Source organism: Podarcis vaucheri (genome assembly GCF_965113315.1).
Source record: "Podarcis vaucheri genome assembly, chromosome: 4".
NCBI lineage: Eukaryota > Metazoa > Chordata > Lepidosauria > Squamata > Lacertidae > Podarcis > Podarcis vaucheri.
This window is the reverse complement of record NC_138762.1, coordinates 59,796,119-59,816,713: the sequence shown is the minus strand read 5'-3', so window position 1 is coordinate 59,816,713 and position 20,595 is coordinate 59,796,119. Positions and strand designations below refer to the sequence as shown.

General features: G+C 41.6%; 1 long non-coding RNA gene across 6 annotated transcripts in view; it reads left to right on the top strand.

Moving 5' to 3' along the window:
• The first annotated feature begins 3,775 nt into the window (after positions 1 to 3,775).
• LOC309530785 overlaps positions 3,776 to 20,595 on the top strand; it is a 35,243-nt gene continuing 18,423 nt past the window's right edge. For 2 of the 6 annotated variants that reach the window (XR_014218884.1, XR_014218886.1), the window contains exons 1-5: positions 3,776 to 4,208; positions 7,258 to 7,340; positions 11,787 to 11,889; positions 12,150 to 12,292; positions 19,922 to 20,088. This is a non-coding gene — a long non-coding RNA (uncharacterized lncRNA). Of the gene's footprint in view, positions 4,209 to 5,983; positions 6,038 to 7,257; positions 7,341 to 11,786; positions 11,890 to 12,149; positions 12,293 to 19,921; positions 20,089 to 20,595 lie in introns of all 6 variants that reach the window. The other 4 variants (XR_014218883.1, XR_014218885.1, XR_014218882.1 and 1 more) reach the window with 4 other exon arrangements.

The following is a 20,595-nucleotide window of genomic DNA, read 5'->3' as shown; positions in this document are numbered from 1 at the left end:
GTTAAAAGGTTTCTATGCAAGCAAAGCTTATGAAGCAATGTTCTGCATACTGCATTTTCACTGGAAAATTAAAAATCACACGAAAACACAGTGGACCCTTCATTTCCACAGGCTCTCATACACAGCATCTTCAGGGCCTTGCTATTTCACAGGACTAGAAAAGTGGAAGGAAGAAACAGCTACTTCTAAAATGTTGTCTGTATGAACCTTTACCTTCTCTCCTCTCTCTCCACCCCATTTTGCATCAGTTTCCATGGAAATGGAAGTTGAACAAGCCACCAGCAGCACAATCCATGTCATCTGCTGGTTCCAGTTTGTTCTTCAGTTTCCACGGAAATAGAGGCCAAATGCGAAAAAACAAGACACATCTAAAACTTTTTGGTTCAGCTTTATGAACTTGTTTTTCTTTGGCTTCTGCTAGGGCAGCATTAGTAGGTAGGAACTTAGCAAGCAAAGGCTGTGGATTTCAAGTGTCGATTGTCTGCTGGAAACTCCAGCAAGCATGTTGGGATAGTGTCATTATTGGCACTGTGCAAAGGGACTTGCAACACAATGTGGCACTGTATTCTCCCACATAAAACTGGGGGGGGGGGGGCTCCTGTTCAGGATTCCAGCCTTCCTCTCGCCCACCCGGTGTTATTTTCTCCCTTTCCCAACCTTCACTCTACATCGGGTGTGGAACCATTTTCAGATCCAGGACCACTTTGTCTACATGCCAATCTTCAGGGGTCCACATGCCAGGAATGGGCAGCACCAGAGGCCAAAGCAGGCAGAGCAACGAATGTGAATTTTGCCTTTGCACAGTTGGCTTTCCCCACTACATATTCACATAGCTCCCTCTTTCCAGACAAGCAGTAAGCGTCATCAGAGTTCAAGGATATATTCCAGTCGGGCAAAAACACTCAAGGAAGGTGAAAAACAGAGCCAGTGACTTGTGCAGAAGGCGGTGGGGCTGGGAAGTGTTGCAGCTTGGGGTGAGTACTGAGGACAGTATGGAATTTGTTTATTTATATTATCAAACTTATATTCCCCCCCTTCCTCCCAAAGGAGCCCACGGTGGCAAATGACAAGTGATGAAACAATGGAAATGTATTTAAAGCACTCAGAATGGTCTGGAGAGCTGCATTCAGCTCTGCTCTACATTCTGTGCTTGTTGAGTACAGTGGTACCTCAGTTACACACGCTTCAGGTTACAGACTCCACTAACCCAGAAATATTACCTCAGGTTAAGAACTTTACCTCAGGATGAGAACAGAAATCACACGGTGGCGATGCGGCGGCAGCGGGAGGCCCCATAAGCTAAAGTGGTACCTCAGGTTAAGAACGGACCTCCAGAACGAATTAAGTTCTTAACCTGAGGTACCACTATATGCTCATTCCACATTCAGCTGCTTTGGGGAGGAGGGTTGCCCTTTTAGATTTTGGTGGTTTGTTGTTGTTATTTTTAAAAAGAGGGGTGGCTTTTTAAAGACTTTGTGGTACCCATAAGCATACTGATACTCCCCTCTTGTTTCTCAGTGGCTCCATTTTGGCTACAGTTTTGTTAGCACTCAACTCCTGGGTTTAACTATTAAAGGTGACTGGAATACACACACACAGCAGTTAAATCTCTCTCTTTTTATAGAGAGTTAAAGTTGCTCTAGTCTTCTTTCGCTTCCAAGCTGAATGCCTCATTGAGCACCCAGGCTTTGCTGTAGTGATCCTTATTGAGGTTGACAGAGGTTGGGCCTTGTTAGGTATGCTGTTCATTCATTAGTGAACTGAAAAGAGCAGTTTTTTTAAAAAGTTTTTTTTTAAAATGGGGGGAGGGGCTAGAGCCCATAATTTGTATGCAGAAGACCCCAGGTTCAAACCTCCCCCCCCCCCAGCATCTCCAGGCAGGGCTAGAAAAGACCCCTGAGGTGCAGCCAGTCAATATAGGCAATTCTGAGCTAGGGTAAATTGGCAATTTGACTCCATATAAGGCAAGCTGTCTATGCCTTCAGGTGGACTAGTAACCCTAATTACTGGTCTTGGCATTTATGTCCATCTCTACCCGGAAGCCCCATGGAGTAAGTGTATGTCTGCAGCCTTAGTTTGTCTCCAGCAACATTTAATAATACGGAATAATAATAATAATAATAATAATAATAATAATAATAATAATAATAATAATACGTGACTCTGCCTTATTCTGAATTAGACCATAGCCCTTCTCACTTGTTCAGTCACATCCAGCCACACCAACACAATGTGCTCATCTTGCTTTACTGGCTGAGGGAGCCAGTGTTTGTCGGCAGACAGTTTTTCCAGGTCATGTGGCCAGCATGACTAAGCCGCTTATGGCGAAACCAGAGCAGAGCATGGAAACGCTGTTTACCTTCCCACCAGAGCGGTACCTATTTATCTACTTGCACTTTGATGTGCTTTCGAACTGCTAGGTTGGCAGGAGCAGGGACCATGCAATGGGAGTTCACCCCATCGCGGGGATTCGAACCACTGACTCTCCGATCGGCAAGCCCTAGGCTCAGTGGTTTAGATCACAGCGCCACTACTTTGATTGTAGTAATTATTTCAAAATTTCTGTCAGATTTTGAGGCAAAAGTGGACAGAGCAATGGATGTGGCTCTTACCTTTGTCCAGTAGGCTACATTTGAGTCAAAAGGTTTCTTCACACACCAGGCCTGTGCACCAGGGTAAATTCAAACAAATAAGAAGGTCTCTGTCCCCGCACCAGCTGGCATTGCCTTCCAGGGTCCAGAGCGTGTACCTGACTGTACACACACACTCCACATGGTCCTGGAACACACTGCTCACTATTATTCATCTAGGAAGTAAAATGACTTTTTACAATTCAAGGACACATTCCAACTTGGCAAGAGCACCTGAGCAAGTGTTAAACAGACGTGACCTGAGGTGGGCATGGCCTAGGGAGAGGCACAAGGGCCAGAGAGAGAGAGATGCCTAGAAGGGCACACAGGAACACCAGGCTGGCAGTCCCAACATGAGCATTTTATAGCAATATAGTGGGTGCTGCAGAATTCCATAGAGTGGGAAATTGGGGAACGGGAAGATTTTGCTGCTCATGCTCAGTAAAGTTTTTTTTTCCCCTGAGGCATTTGGATGCCAAGATGGTGGAGGAGGAATCTCCCCCCTCCTCCTTCTGAGGTAGTTATATTGCTGAAATTCAGCAGCAGCTATTTATTTGGGATAATTAGGCCCCTAACAGCTCGGCTCAGCTTGGTAAACAAAGCAAAGGGTGGGTTCAAAGAAGCTTTTATCTTATATGCTTTTTTGGTGTGCTCTGTTCTATCTTTGTTTTACAGAGTTCAACTGGAAACCTAGCAGGTTTGGATTTGAATTTTTCACTTCTCTGTAAAGGGAACTTTAATGTAAAATCTCCCATGATTTGGAGCAGGATTTGAAAGGTGGTTGCTATGGTGTGTCTTTTCTACTCTCTAGTTCTCTTTCCTATAGTTGTGGGGTGAAATCCAGTATTAACCATGCTCAGAGTCGACCCACTGATATAAATTCATTGATTTCACTGGGTCTGCCCTGACTATGACTAACCTCAGATATCACCCTTCGATTAGGGAAGTTGTGAGCCAAGTGCTACATTGTTATACATTGGTTTGAAAATACAAAATATCCTGTTAAAATGTTGTGTATGTCTATATACATTTGTTGAAGGAAGTCCCCGAAGTTCCCTTAGTTGTATCACAATAGCAGTGCATTATACCCTCTTGACTGTGTACACAGATCTGTGGTTAGTGGAAGGGCTTGCCTTGTTGCAGGGGTGGTGCCTTTGAGCACTATGATTCCCTGACTGTACTTGGCAGAATTGTCTATATTTTAAAGGCCCCGTCTCGGACAAGCGCTTGGAGGGGCATTTTGTGGCCAGTTCCTAAGTGGGAAGCTGCCTCTTGCAAGATCTAGCAGAGGCAAGCCGAGCTGTGTCAAAGGAGAGAAGGCAGCAAGCTCCCGTCCTGGAAGTGGAGAGCTGCTGAACTCTCGCTTTGGCTGGCTTCTCTGCCAGCTCCAGAAGGAGAAGGCAGAAAGCAGGGGGAGTTACCTAGCAACCAACTCTGATGCTTTCCAACTATTTACAGGGGAGACCGAGGGCTGTGACCTACAAAGTAAATTTCCCATCAATGGGATTGCATGTGAAACATGCGGAAGGCAAGCTGGGCGCCAAACTGGCCAGGGGTGATCCTAATTGCTTCTGCATGGTGAGTTTTTAGCTATAATTGAAGTATTCCTGCTTTAAATTGGAATCCTAACTTTTCTGATGGAGTCACTAGGATAGCTGTATGATGTCTTATTTTTTTTGTTAGACATGAGGCTTAATCTCTGCTGGAGCAGTAGTGTAAAGAGAGAGAGAGAGAGAGAGAGAGAGAGAGATATTTTGAGGAAGTGATTAAATGCAAAAAAAAAAAAAAAATAGACCAAGTGGTCAACCTCTTTGCAAAGTATGTTAGTAATTAAAACACCCGTTAAACCCTTCTCCCTCCATTGTGCAACATGTCAGAATAGTAAGAGCTTGTGGCGGTTCTTTCTGGTTCTTCTAATTTACAGAAGACACTGACTGCATTCAGATGAAATGTGAAACCAAGGGTGAGGTTTTGGGCAGCCTATGGCTTGTGAAAATAATAGTCATAAACTTTGGTTTCCAGCTTGGCTGCTTTCCACTAACGAGCTGGGGTGAATTTAAAATGGAAGCCTTCCAAACTCCTAATGGTTCAGGGAAAGGCTGGGCTCATTTTTGTAACACTAAACTATGGTTTCAATACATTTCTGATAAGTATTCAATGGATGTACTGGCCAAATATTTCTGCAAGCAAACCATAGTACCATGACTCAATGGATTATGAGAACAATGAGGGATGTTAATGTTTTGAGGCAAGGTATAGTCCCTGTGGATAAATTGCAAACCCACACTTAAATAATGTTTGCAAAAAACACCAGTGTCAATGCTTTGCTTCTTCAATCAAATCATTTGAAGTTCTTGCTATTACTGTTGTTTCTGGATTCATTATACTCTATGTTTATGTTATGCCTTTGTGGCATCAGTAACAGAAGCCCAAAATCACACTGTGAAGGTAACAAAAGCAAACATTAAAGGTGTTACAAGCAGGGAAAATATTATTACTTTCCATTAACTAACCTTTAAAACTTTGACTAATCCAAGAACCCTTTGGGGGTCCAAGGCATTGCCCCTTTTCTCTGAATGCAAAGGAAGTCAGTGTGGGAAAGTGACTGGACAAGAACTGTGGTGTCCTGAATTCAAATCCCTGCTCCTCACTCAACCATAAAACTTTATGGGTGAAAATGTGTCAGCCACACACAATGCCATGCCTTCTATTTACTTTTTGCCTCAGTGGCATCACACTGGAGAGGTGGGTAGATATTTTGTGACAGAAAGGTAGCAATGAATAAACATGAGTTTCAGTCATAAGTGGGCCAAACTCATCCACACAATAAAGACAGTGATTGTGTGATGTGGTTTAGCGGAGAGGGGAGCTGTAAATTCTGTGGCTTTTCTCCATTATGGATGAGTGCATAGTCCTGCTCACAACTTTTGTAGTCCGGCACTACTTTGAACAAGGAGGAAATAACTCTGCTGGAAGATGAGTAAACAGATAATAGCTTTATAACTAGTTCTGTTAAAACTTTGAACATCAGCTTCATTTTGCAGCTCTGAGATTCTTGTGCATTTTCTGTGTTGTGATTCATCTGGTGGATGCTTTCAGATCAGCCATGTCAGACCACTTTAAATATAGTTGCTATTGTAAATAAGACCAGTCTTTCAACCCCCACCTCACAATTGTTTTAGTTCCCTCTTTCAGATCTGCCTCTTTTACCTTCACTTTTCCGACTATGTTGGCTCTATCCAAGCTGTTAGAAATATTGCTGCTTTTTAACAAGATACATTGCTTCTGTTTTGAGTGAATTATTATTATTATTATTATTATTATTATTATTATTATTATTATTATTATTGCAGGAAGATGTTATGCTTATTATTTAACATTTATTGGAAAATACAATAAGGAGTACAGTAAGTAATCTCTTGGATTACAATGTTGAAATGTTGGTGGACTGAAAAAATGTGAATTTTATTATCATAAATCAATATTAATAAGGAAATGAACTTTTGTGTTCCTGCTTTAAAAGAAAGCCAATGAAACAGTAACTGGCATTTTAACACCACCTAAGGAGTATACAGGGACGCGGGTGGCGCTGTGGGTAAAAGCCTCAGCGCCTAGGGCTTGCCGATCGAAAGGTCGGCGGTTTGAATCCCCGCGGCGGGGTGCACTCCCGTTGCTCAGTCCCAGCGCCTGCCAACCTAGCAGTTCGAAAGCACCTCCGGGTGCAAGTAGATAAATAGGGACTGCTTACCAGCGGGAAGATAAACGGCGTTCCGTGTACTGCGTTGGCTCACCAGATGCAGCTTGTCACCCTGGCCACGTGACCCGGAAGTGTCTCCGGACAGCGCTGGCCCCCGGCCTCTAGAGTGAGATGGGCGCACAACCCTAGAGTCTGTCAAGACTGGCCCGTACGGGCAGGGGTACCTTTACCTTTACCTTTACCTTTTTAAGGAGTATTCACGGTCTTCCTAGTAAACCCCTTGAAATTAAGAAAAATAGTTATTCAGTTTCACCAAGATCCACAAGCAAATCCTTACATGCAGCAGCTAAGCGGCAATTGTTATTCATAGCCAAGGCCTGCAAAGCAGTAAGCTGTCAGAAAGAGGGAAGGCATACAGGCTTGTGCAAGGCTTTGGGCCAGAAGGAAGCGAGGCCCCAGAGTCCAGCAGCAATCATGGCACAGGGCTGGGGGCTGCATTTCAAAGTGATTACACAATACCAAAAAAATAAAAACCCCATACAAGGTTACTGTATATGTTTAAATAGCTGCCTATACAAAAAAAGTAAAAACAATTACTGTATATTAAAACAGTGTATCTGAATGTATATCTGACCTTGGTGAAAATGAAGAGAAGCAATTTCTTGTGAGGCTAACATAAAATCTAAACTTCCCCTGAAATGTAACCTTCTTCTCACGGGGTATCATAACCCTTCCAGGACAATTTCCCAGATCTCTGTCAAATATTTTACACATTTTTTTTCTGAAAGTTTTGATGTGCCAATCAACATTGTATCCCAACATGTTCCACAGAATTTTATTTATTTATTTACTGTAAGCCAACCAAGGCAGTTGTCTGTAGCCTCCAACCACAAGGTAACCCCACTGTTGCCCTGCTCCTGGAAACTACAGTACTTGGAAATCTGCAAAAGCAGTGATGCTGGTGAAAGTAGCCTTCCCCAGGGAGCCTGGGCTGCCTTTCCCCTTGCTTAAAGGTAAGTAGCTACATGTAGTAAGCACTGACTTGTTAATAAGTGGTTGTGTCCCCCCCCCCCATTTTTTGCACTCCAGCAGTTCAAGAACAGCCTTTCTGTATACCTGTTTCCAAATACAGGTTCTTGTTTTTATTTATTAAATCAGTGGCTTATGTGGCTGTGCATGTTCACAGCCTCCAAAAGCAAATTATTGTTTTCGCATTAAGTGTTTGCCTTTTTTTAAAAAAATTACTGCTAAGTAGATAACATGTTCTCTGATGTTGGTTGATTGATGCTACTATACAAGCCTTTTGGGAAACAGCTGTTGCTAATAAGAAGCATTATAACAAAATAATTGGGTTTCTTTCTTGAAGAAACATTTTGTACAAATGCTAATGATGTTGTTTATTTTCCTTCATAAACATTTTCAGAGACTGTTCTTTTATCTGCTACAGCAAATTATAATAGTGATGGTTTAAATAGAGAAAGACAAATTGTTCTTAGGTTTACAGCAGGAAAATTCTCCTTTGATATATATTTGGCTGTGTGTTCCCTTCTGCAGTTGGGAATACTCTACTCTGCTTTTTTTAAAAAAATAAAGAAATCCTTAGCCCACAAAGACTTCTTTTTTATATTACTATTGGCTCTATTAATGTGTTTGTACTGCATTGTCCTTGTGCAGTGATGCTTTGCCCTGAACAGGGTGTGCATCAGGGAAAAGTGGGGTGGGGATGTAGCGAGAGCCCCCCAGGATACAAGTGTCAGTCAAGGGCAGGGATAATGTGGTGGTACAAGAGAGGTGGGGAAAACAGTGGCCATTGAGACAGGATGATGCTGCTTGCACAAGAGATGGAGCCTTAGGCAAATAAGAAAGAGACAGCATGTATCAGGGATGTGGGGGGAGGGATTGTCTCTTGACCCACTGATAGGCAAGGTGTGGGAAGAACAAGGGAGACTGTGTCCCTTGGCGCGTACCAGTCAAATCACCGTCTGCAGGGCTTTAGTGAAGCTGTAATAAGGGAAGCATTTACACAAATGTCTCTTAATGAGTCAGATTTCAGTTTTTTGAAAATCCAAGAGCAGGTAAATATATGCTTTCGTGTGCATGCACATTTCTTGTATCTGAAGAAGTGTGCATGCACACGAAAGCTTATACCCAGAACAAACTTAGTTGGTCTCTAAGGTGCTACTGGACAATTTTTATTTTTTCCCTAACTGCGTCAGACCAACACAGCTACCTACCTGAATCAGGTAAAGATAGATTCCCTGGCTTGGATCCTAAGATACAATAGGGGAGTTTACAGATGGAAAGTTTTCCCTTCGCTTCCCTGCAGCCTTCTGCACATACACCCTCCAGGCAGTTGGACAGATTCAGGGGAGGCATGAGGCCTGCCATCTTGTCAGGGAACAACCTGTTATTCCTTTTTTTAAAAAAAGAACTCTGCCAGTAAGGGGGGTGGGAACCCTCCCCACCTGCTACAGATTCATCATAGGCCATGTTCCTGGCCAGCCCTTCTCAAGATTTTGTACTGACTTGCCTCACACCAACATACAGTGGTACCTCGGGTTACATACACTTCAGGTTACATACGCTTCAGGTTACAGACTCCACTAACCCAGAAATAGTACCTCGGGTTAAGAACTTTGCTTCAGGATGAGAACAGAAATCGTGCAGCGGCAGCGCAGGGCAGCAGGAGGCCCCATTAGCTAAAGTGGTACCTCAGGTTAAGAACAGTTTCAGGTTAAGAACAGACCTCTGGAATGAATTAAGTTCTTAACCCGAGATACCACTGTACAAACCTGAGGTGTAGATCCTATGTAGGGCTATACTAGAGCTGAGACTGGGTCCAGATAGTCATTTGGTGGCTAGGCCTTACTGCATGAATATTTATTTGTGTGCTGGTTCCCAGTAGTCAGCCTCAACCAGTGCTGACTCCATGTATTGCCAGGGTTGGGTTTTTTTTGGGGGGGGGAATACATGGAGTGCTTCTTGTTACCATTGCAGTTGTTCGTTAGACCCAAGAAAGAGTGAACAAAAAGGTTGAAACGGTAGAAGAAAAGCGCACAAGGCTGTTGTGACTGAGCAATCTGCCTGGGCCTGGTAGGTGCTTGACCATGCTGATTGTTGATGCCCTGCTGACCCTTAATCAGCAAAATGTCCATTAACATCTCTTGTGACTCTCTTTACTCCGCTATTTGTTTATTAGGATATTATATTTCCACCAGGTGTTTGGAATATATTTGAGTTGCTCTTATCCAAATGGCATCCTTCTCTCTCTCTCCCCACCCCCACTCCAATCCAAGCACTTGGGGTGGTGATTACACGAGGGCATCTTGTGCACTACAAATGTAGAAAATAAGGTGGGGTCCTTGATTCACATTACAGTGCTTCCAAACACCCAGCAAGAATGTTCAAAGAAATAATGTTTCTTGCTATTCGGAAGTGAAGTGAGTTAAACCTGTGCATTTGTTTGTTTATTCTTAATTCGCCATTTAAGGAGCTGGCAAACATTCCTCCAGCCTTACAAAGACTGCCAGTCATTGCTCATTCATTCAGCATATTGCACCTCAAGATGGCACTCTTGAACTACTCAGCTTTTGAGGGATATACTGATTAAGAATTACTCACAGCAGGAAACTTTCAGAAAACAGGATATCTTAGGGAGGTCCAACTTAAGCAGGAACAACTGCCGCAATGTTCAAACAGAACAACCACATCAGACGCTGACAGCACGACTTACTGATATTTATATACCGAGGATTATACTTCTTCCAAACGCTAGCTGAAACTATTCATTACAATTGAAATTACTGTTGTTATAAGCTAAAGGCAGTTTTAACTAACCACTGCAAAAAGGGAAATGCTTTCATCTTGCTTCTGAACTCTGTAGCCCCAAATTTTAATGATATAATTCTTTATATGATGTGAAAGTCGCCTACAATATGTCTTTATTATTATTTTCTTTCAGAATTTTGTTGCATTTTTAATAAATAAATAAATAAATCTGGATTAGAATTACAGATCTAGTTGTGACCAGGTTGCTGAACTGCATATATAGAACTGAGGAGAACAGTTGGAATGGCATGAGAATACCTTCTTATTTCTTCCAAATTTTATCCTTCATTCTTTCCCTTCATTGCAGTGTCCAGGGAAGTGCTATTCTGACTTCCTGGAAGAGGGAAGCAGGGCTTCTGAATTCAAAGTGTGATTTTCCCATCCTCTCAATATTCCGTTTGCTTGGGCCAGCATTTGGACTGAGGGGACAATATATAGTAGGGATCACCACATTTTTGGTCCAGTGGACATATTTGGAATTTTGGGAAAGTGCCATGGACACCAGTCACAAATTAATGGCAGTGGGGCATGACACAGCACAAAATGGCTGCCATGGGTGCATGGCATAACACAACATGGCTGTCAGAAAGGAGAAATGGAACACAAAATTGTGGGTGCCATGTAGGATAACCTCTGATATATGGTATCATCTGGTCTCATTTGGTAGAAGCTCCATGAGAAACTTCTCAGTGTATTTAATGTAGAGTCAGAATTATGCACCTTGATTACAACTTTCCATGCATTTTGGCGTATGTGATTTTGTAAGCACCTTAACAATTGCCTTAAACCAGAGGCACGTGCACATACATGCGCACGCACACGCACACACACTGAAAATATATTATTGAAAACCAATCTATCATACCTATAGCAAGAAATAGAATGCCTTCCTTAGTAGTCGGTTTATAAATTAATCAACAATAATACCTATACATTGATATAAACTGATTGCTTCTACAATTCCTCCAGGTGTCATTGGACTCCAGCTCCCATCATCCCTGGACCCTGACCATTGGCCATGCTGCCTGGAGCTGATGGGAGTTGTAGTGCCAACAACTTCTGGAGGACCTCAGGTTCACTATCGTGCTCTGTAAAATGCAAAAATGTGCTAGCATTAGTATTAAGGAGGCAGCAGTATGCATTGCCACTTGACCTGATTTCCAGATGAAAAGATATGCAGCGGGTGGGTTGTGTCCAATTTTCTAATGATTTGTAAAACTTTTATGAACTTTAGCTGATGAGTAAGCTTTTCAGCCCTAGCAGGGTCCCATAAGTTTCCACACCACAGATTTAAACGTGGATCCTTCAAAGTCTTCCATTGCTTTGCTACATAAATCCATGCTACAGTCACTGTGAATGTCAGCAGTTCATTAGATTTTGTGGCCTCATTAGGGGAAACAATATCCATTTTAGCTTTCACAAGGGCCACCTTCAACCTTGTTGCTAAAATGAAACCTTATCTTGACTCAGCTTCACATGTACCCACAGCTTTAAGGATTTCGTGCTGTTTTATGCAGGGACTAATGTTGCGTTGTTTTATAGAAAGGCTAATGGTAGTAGCAATTGTGGTTTCCCTGGGCAGCATTAAAATGCCCTGTTAATGACTGCTTGTTGCTGCTTTTCACTGACAGCTGTAAACAAACATACCAAGGACAGAAGTATTAAAAAGGCTGAAAGGAAAGGAAACGAAGTGCAAAGACCTTGGCATTTGCAGACCTTGTTTTGCACATGCAGGTAAAGTGCTCCAATTCAGTGCCTGAATATTAGAACGTATCTTAGCTCTGATGGCAATTATTGGACAGAAGAATCAGTTTCCTGCTTCAAAATGTGAATATTTTAATGGATTTCAATTTAGCAATTTGAAGACTGAATACATCCCAAGAAAAATAAAGGGTTGCAAATCATAAACATTTCATTTCACTCATCTCCTTTCCAACAAAATACTAGAAATGTTTGAACTTCTCTACATATATCTCTATCTTTTTTTTGTCCAGATGAAACCACCAAAGAAAACTTCAGCCACAATCTCATTAAAGTCAGAATAACTATTGAGGAACCATTTCCAAAACCATGAATGTGCCTGAAACTAGGCCCAGAAACCACAAGACTATAGAAAATAAATGTTGTTCTTCATTTGGTGAGTTTGCAGCACATCCTTTAATCTGTTTCCTGCCTTTAATTACGGAGATAAGTATTTCTTAAGCTCAGGTTGAGATATTTGAAAAAGCAAAAGATTTGAAAAGATTTCAGTGAAAATAACAATACTGATAGTAGGCTCACAGCTTTTTACTGATGTGGAAATCATGGTTATTGCTTGATTACTGAATGTGTAAATAATATATTATGTGATCTGCAACCATGGGACCTTCATTCTCATCACATATTTTTCTTTACTTGAGAGGAAACAAGCTAGAAAAAGATGAAATGACAATGGGATTGGCTATCAGCTATCATGTGGTGGCTATACTTAAACTGTGACCTCATAACAGCACAAAGAAAATTGGTAGCATGGCAGGGTCACAAGGGTGAAACAAGAGGAGGAAAGACCTTTATTCCAGAAATGAAAAGTGAAGTTGTGCAGTAGTTCTATAACAGATCTGCTTAAGAGCATTAATTAATGAGTCAGAAGGCTACCTATTGCATTATGCAATAGGTTTTTCAGCTGACTGGCATTAAACCAGTTCCAGTAAAGATCATTTTTGCTCCTTCGAAACTTTCTCATGAAAGAAAATCATTTGAAACCTTTGATTACTGGGATGCTGTTTGCTTATCAAAGAAAGAACAAGAGGGACGTTGCCTTTTTATCTTTAATGGGAAACCTCAGAAAAATGAGGGTGGGCAGTAGGGAACAAAGGGGTAGGAGAGAAAGTTTAATATCCAACACATTTTGGACATCTCATACTGTATATATAAATGTGATGTATGCAGAGCTTTTAGGATTTCTATACATGATTTTGTATAGTAGTAGTAGTAATAATAATAAATACTATACTATACTATACTATACTATACTATACTATACTATACTATACTATACTATACTATACTATACTATACTATACTATACTTTGTCCCAACTGTTTCATTGCCCTTAATTCACTGGTATACCAAGGTACAAATGGCGGAAACTCTCAGGGCAACCCTGTCAAGCCCCACACCGGGGCAAGAGCTTGAACAGGGCTACCTGCTCTATCTTCCAGGGCATTCAGGAATCCATTGGATTCCTTTAGTCTCTGGGAACATACCATCTTCTCTCCACCACCCCCTACAAGGGGAAGACTGGAGCCGTAAGTCCAAACTTCACCAGGAAGTGATCTGACTATGACAACAAGGTAACACCCACGCAGCCCTTCCTCTACCTGGAGCAAAAACTGAATCAAGGGTGTGGTCTGCCCTTATGTGTCAATTTGCCAGCTTAGTCAGAGAACCTGCTCAGCAGCAGGGTAGGTGATTGGCATATATCCATTTCAGTTGTCATGTTTAGTGAAGCTTTCTGCTGAAGTAAAGCAATTTATCTGGATGGCTTTTACTATGTACTGTACATAGTTCTTGGGAGAAAAAAATGATTTATGTGACACCCTTCTTGGTCGTATATATTATCACTATGCTAGAGTTGCTGATTGTTCTTATGTTTCACTCTATCTATGAAGATTTATTCTTTCCCAAAACTTTTCAGCAGGAGGTATAAATATATTGTGCAAATGACCTGCTGTCCTTAGCGCTGAACTGCATAGCTATGGGTAAAATATAGAATTTTGTACGTGCTTTTGCTTTAATTATTGCAATGCAAACTATAGTGAACAGTCTGTCCCAAGGGAAAATGCTTCTGGTACTTTAAAAGGAGGCAGAAATAATTTAGATCATAACAAGTGTTGTCCTGCAAAAAAAAAAAAAATTATAATAATGTGAAGTGCTCCTGCTCAGGGTTCAAATCCCTACATTCCGTTCATCTGTTTGGCTTGCTCAGCCCTCATTGGGCTATTGGGGTTTTTTATCTCCACAATTTTGGTTGGTTTTTTCCCTTCAAGTTTGGATTTTTAAAAGGTGTATGGTTGAGGCACTTGTACCCTGTCATAGCTACATTAAAATAATTGTTTTTTCTATCCATGTCTTTGGGGAGATCTCACTTCTGTTCTTAGTGACATTTTAAATTTGTTTCTCCAGTGCAAAACAGGAAGTTATCTATCCAATCAGGGAGATGCTTTTTCCTGCTAACATATATTTTTCTGTCCTCATGTTCCAGGCAGTCCATTCTAGTCTCCCTTCCACTCAGTTGTCAGATCCACACACCCTGGTCTTACTCTGTGGGGGCGAGAGCTCTACAACTGTTTTTTGTACTTTATGTGTACCTTGGGGTTGCCTCGAGTCTGCTGGCACTTCTTTTTTGCGTGATAATGGTGTCTACATGAGCGTGGAGCAACTTGGAATTGACATTACTATATAGACAGGTCAGATCCTGCAATATAATGTCGCATTATATCTCTGTTATGTCTGTGTGTATGACCTGAAGGAGCTGAAAAGTGAATGTTAACATGAAATTCAGGAGTGCCTGCTCCAACTTAGGTCTGACTTCATGTCCATTTGTTTTGTATAGCGTTTGAGCATTTGAAAGTGCAACCCGTCAACATGCAAGTCAATGGACCATGAGGCTTCCTCAGGCAGAATTATGCTGAATTGCATCAGTGCTGTCTCAGCCATTACTTAAGCGATGATGGCTTCCACACTAGTCCCTCACACTGGAATTGCCAAATTTTGTTCACTCACTTTTTATGGGAATCAAGTGCACTGATTGACTGTTTGAGGCAGAGAGGGAGGGGTTAGACCCCCCTCCCCTTCAAGGAGCAGATTGGCAGGGTTTTGCAGCTTTTTCAAAGAAGCTGCACTTATGCAGCCCCAGCTGCTACACCCACACCCTGTTGCTTGCAACTATATATATTTTTAAAGATAGAAATGAAAGAAAAAGGTACATCACTCCACGTTTTAACTTCACGCTTAGCAGGCCTTGCATATTTTTTTCAAGTTTTTTTCCAAGATAATAGTAGTACAAAAAGTTCCACTTTTTATTCCATTTTCTGCTTATCTATATTTGTCACCTGAAGTTTTCCAGTCCACATAACTGCTAGGTGCTTGTTAACAAAAGAGGATAAAAGATGCAGCTTCTTATCCAACAAGGAATAATAGCACACGGAAGCAGCCATTCATGCTCAGATTTTCCTGGTAAATCAGGAACTAATAAGGTGGGTATGTACATCCAGTTAAGACTGACTTTTTCATTATAATTCACATCTGAATGACAGACACCTAATGCCCATGGAATGGTGTGAAGGAGGAAGTGCCTTATCATCTAGTTGGGCATATACGGTGCCGGATTTATGCATAATCTAAACAAGCTATAGCTTAGGGCCCCACTCTCTTGGCCTCCCCCCAAAAAAAATTAAAGGGGAAAAAACCTGGATGTACATTTCCAAAAATAAGATAAAAAACAAATAAAATAAAACCTACACACAGCAACAGTGTTTTGTGTTGTGTATGGACCTATTAGGTCCATAAATTAGCATACAGCATAAATTCAACACAAAAAAACAGCGACAATTTGTTGTTGACAAAGGACAAGTGGACATATAAAGGGCCCCATTACCTTCAGTAGCTTAGGGCCTCATCAACCCGAATCTGGCCCTGGGTACTTCTCCCAGCCACAGTGTCCACACAAATCACCACTAGTCACACAAATCACCTCTGGATCAGGGTCAAAATGTCCACACAGCTCAAATTCCAACTTTTAACAGCCGCATGTCCTGCCAGGAACTGTGAAGTATACAGAGACATTGATTGGTTAAATCAAGCATTGCATAAACTTTTCATCTCAGGAGATCAACAAGGGTAAGGTTTCCTTATGGCAACTTTTTTTTGGTGAAGAAGATATCACTTACTTCTGAGTAGCCATAGCCAGGTTTGTGCTGCTAGGCTTCTAATGTCAGTGTCGTATCCCACCGATACTGTCATAGAGTGTATAAAAACACACCTGCATTACAAAACTCTTTGGACATTTTAGAAGAAATGAGCTAAGCAGAGGCGTTCCAAAAGCTATAATAAATGTAGAAAGCAAGGATTCAAAAGCTTTAGGAAGGAACAGATGACCTGTTGTAGGCTGAAATCCTAATCCCATTACCTGGTAGTAAGCAGAACTTACTTCTGAGTAGAAATGGTTAGGTTTGTGTTGCTAGACCTCTAATGCCAGTGTGGGATACTTTCCCAATCCACATATCCTAGCAAGGAAGTGGCAACAGAATGTTTGAAGATAAAACTGTGTGCAAAGATCTTTGCACATTTTAGAAGAGATGTGGGATGGAGGGGTGAATTCAAAGGTTTAAAGAAACTCCAAATTAGGGTGAGGAGCTGTCTCTTTAAGAAACCACTGAGGCACTGGAGAAAGGCAGAGGAGAAGCCCTCACCTGCAGCTGCAGCCAATCATAAGCTACAGCTTATTTTATTTGGGAATAGTGTTACATGCATAAGATTTGGTAGAACATGTCAGAACACTGGCATTATTAAGATAGCAATGCTATCTTTCCTTAAATTATCTTTATAACAAACTGATATAAAAAGATAAGTGAAATTATTATGATACCACAAAGATAAGTGATGATAAACTCTACTTAAAAGTCATTCCAATATCTCCCTGATGGTGGTAAACAGATTCCTAGCACCTATCATAGAATCATGTTTCTTCTATTTTGTGCTTGCTGACAAATGCACCTAATAAATGTCAGTCAAGAAAAAGATCTGAAATACACTTGTTCAGAGATTGCCTTGAGCTTTTCACACAAGGTTAAAGCAAATAGAAAAGTTGTATCTATTCTCTTTAATGTTGCTTTCCTTTTAACTTTTGACCTTCCTAGTGAGCTGTATTTTTCTTACTGGATTGAAAGAAGTATTGGGTTGCCACTGCATGGCCAGTGATCCTTCCTGTAATTTTCAGAAAGCAATTTCTGGAGGTTCAGCTTCACAGTAACCAGGTTACTGGAAAGAGCATCAGGAAGATAATAAAATAAGTATCAAAGCTGATATTTGAGTAAGGTGATATGTCTTTCAACTATCTGTGCATTCATGTGTGGTGCTTCTGCCAGTACCAGCCAGTGCTGCTTTGAGAACAGGTTCACCAAAGCTCAGTTAAGGGTGATGAGTATCCTCAAAATCAGTGCACACCCTTAAAAAACCTAGATCCTGGACAATAGAATTGTCCTATGTTGACATCTTATCCCAGTTCAGGCATGCTTGGGAGGAGAGTGCAGACACCCTAGCTAGCTCTACCCCCTCCATGTTGTCTCTTCAGCCTCTGCATAGAGTCACAGAATTGTAGAGTTGGAAGGGACCATGAGGACCACCTAGTCCAATGCCCTGCAATGCAGGAATCTTTTGCCCATAATCTTTTGGTTATAAAGCAGGTGAGGAGACTCCATGAGTACACTGGACTCTCTGCTGCAGACACCTGCCCTCCAGTATGTGGAAGGTGGTGAGGCTGGCAGCAGAGAGGGCAGACCTAGCTATTATGTTCCCATTCTCCCCTTTATTGTATGAGGGGAAGAACTTTTGAATAGGGCCCTTGTCTTCTTGGGTATCCCATTTTAAAAGTAAGATTGCAGCTGCTACATGGATAGCTAAAACTCAAGAGTGGTGCTAAAGCTTAGAAGTCTCATTGGACAAATATTTTTGTGGCTAGGAGTTGGATGAAGACACCCGGTAGCAGTAGCTTTCGAAGGCCAGAATTTTGTTAAACAAGGATGTGCAAAGAGCATTAGATGTCTGATATTCTCCACTCCCTGTGGGGATTCTGCAACTTAAGAAGAAATGGAAAGGGCCAGAGCTCAATGGAGCATCTGGTCTCCATGCAGAAGATCCCAAGTTCAATCAGAAAATGGGTCATGCATCAGAAACGTTGAGCTTTTTGTTCATCAGAACTTCAAAAACCCTGGTCTTAATAAAGCAGGCCAATCTCCTCTTGCCCTTTCATTTAAGTTTCATCTGCGTAATTATAATGGGACAGGAAAATATCCAGAAATGGATCTATATACATATATTGGATTGAAGGATAAGAGTGATTTATGATTCTCACAACCAGCAGCTTCTTAGTTTGAGAACTTGAAAGTTCTTATTAGACCAGAGAGCGGTCACATGTCAACCCAGTTAACTATTTTATCAATTGGTCTAAAGCATCTAGTGATACTTCCTTTGGATAATTTGATCGTCCAAGGAGACAAAAGATTGTGCTGCAATTGGAGCGGTGCAAGAAGCAATAAACTCATTTTTAATGTTCCCTAGGATGTTATTTCTATAAGAACAATTTTTGACTTACTCAAACCCCCTGGAAATCTTTGGCACAAAAGCACATGAAATTAAGCCCTTTGTGATTATCTCTAAAGGTGCCTATCCAGTTAAATAAATTAAACAAGCTTGGTTTAATGAGCATGTGCTGCTCAGAAGCACACTTTAGCAACAGCAGCAATAAGGAAATTGAGGCAGGAGGATAATTTAGAAAATATCAGCTGCAGTACAGTGGTGCCCCGCAAGACGAATGCCTCGCAAGATGAAAAACCCGCTAGACGAAAGGGTTTTCCGTTTTTCAATGTGCTTCGCAAGACGAATTTCCCTATGGGCTTGCTTCGCAAGACGAAAACGTCTTGCAAGTCTTGCGATTTTTTTCGCTTTCCCCCCTTTTTCTAAGCCACTAAGCCGCTAATAGCCTTTTAGCCGCTAAGCCGCTAAGCCTTTAATAGCCGCTAAACCGCTAATAGTGCTAATCCACTAAGCCGCTAATAGGGTTGCTTTGCAAGACGAAAAAACCGCTAGACGAAGAGACTCGCAGAACGGATTATTTTCGACTTGCGAGGCACCACTGTATAGATTTGTGTGGAGAGTATAAAATGCATTGCAACCTAAAAAAGATGAGCACACATGGCAGTCATGGATGGAGGTAGGCTTAGCACCCCTGGAAAAAGCTCAGTTACATTTTGGGCTTTGATGACAGGGATAAGAGGGTGTAAGAATGTTATTGACAATAAAATTACTTCATTGCATTGGCATGCTTACTTCCCTTCCCTTTTTAGACAGTCTGCTACCAGGATCATCCCATGGGAAAACACCTAAAGGTAAAGAGGTAAAGGGACCCCTGACTATTAGGTCCAATCGTGGCTGACTCTGGGGTTGTGGCACTCATCTCGCTTTATTGGCCAAGGGAGCCGGCGTACAGCTTCCAGGTCATGTGGCAAGCATGACTAAGCCACTTCTGGCGAACCAGAGCAGCGCATGGAAACGCCGTTTACCTTCCCGCCGGAGCGGGATCTACTTGCACTTTGACGTGCTTTCAAACTGCTAGGTTGGCAGGAGCAGGGACCGAACAACTGGAGCCTATTCACAAGAGGTTCTAAGACAGATCCAAATAATTTTAGACCAATTAGGTTGCTTAGTGTTGTTTTTAAATTGTATTCTAAAAGTTGAGTTAAAGCTGAAGAACACATGGAGTTTATAAAACTACAATAGAGCTGTTTTTCCCCTCCACCAATTGATTAAAAATACAGCATTTTACTGTGAATTTCTTCTAATAAACATATTTTACATGCACTTTTTACTAATATACAAATTTTTGAAAGCAGCCTTTGCTGATATAATATATATATATATATTTACATGGCTGAAGAACTGCATTGCAAAATTCAGAGAAGTGCAAATTTCAAAGGATGGCTATATTTCGGTTTGTCTCTTGTTTCAGAAAGTGGCAGGAATGCCAGTGATTGGACCCAAGACCATCTGCATGCAAAGCATTGGTGGCAGTGCTTGGTGGATTCATTTCTAAGAAAGAGTTACTAATGTTGCTTGTGAGACCCATATGATCCAGATGGTGCTTAAGAATACAAACAGGTCCTCCAGATAATGCAGGTAGGTCACTGACAACTTTCCTGACTTTCCACAGACAGGGCGACTTTGGAATAAACAGGAGGCAGGGACATGGGCTGCCATTTTGATGCTGGTGGCAATGTGTGGATGCTGCAATAAACATTCATGTATGAAAAGTGCCCATCCACAATAAACATGCATCCGAAAGCACTCACAGTGGATACAGCTGTTTGTCTTTGGTAACAGAAAAAGAGAAGTGCTCTGTACAAATCTCAGGCATCTCAAGTCATGGAGAGTACCATCAGAAATAGATGGTAAAGACAGCCCTATGTGGAAACTCAGCATCTTGGAACTGATTTTGCATCTCCAAATGGACAGACCTGTTGAACTCCCTAGAGAGCCAAAGCCACATCTCTAAAGGGATAACCAGACTGGCAGTTTTTCTCCTCTGTTCCTGATATTGGTCCTAGGTGGAGGATGCAACCAGCACTCTCTTTTATGATCCATCGGTGTTTGCTCTCCACATTCTGGTTGCTCCTCCCCTTCTGC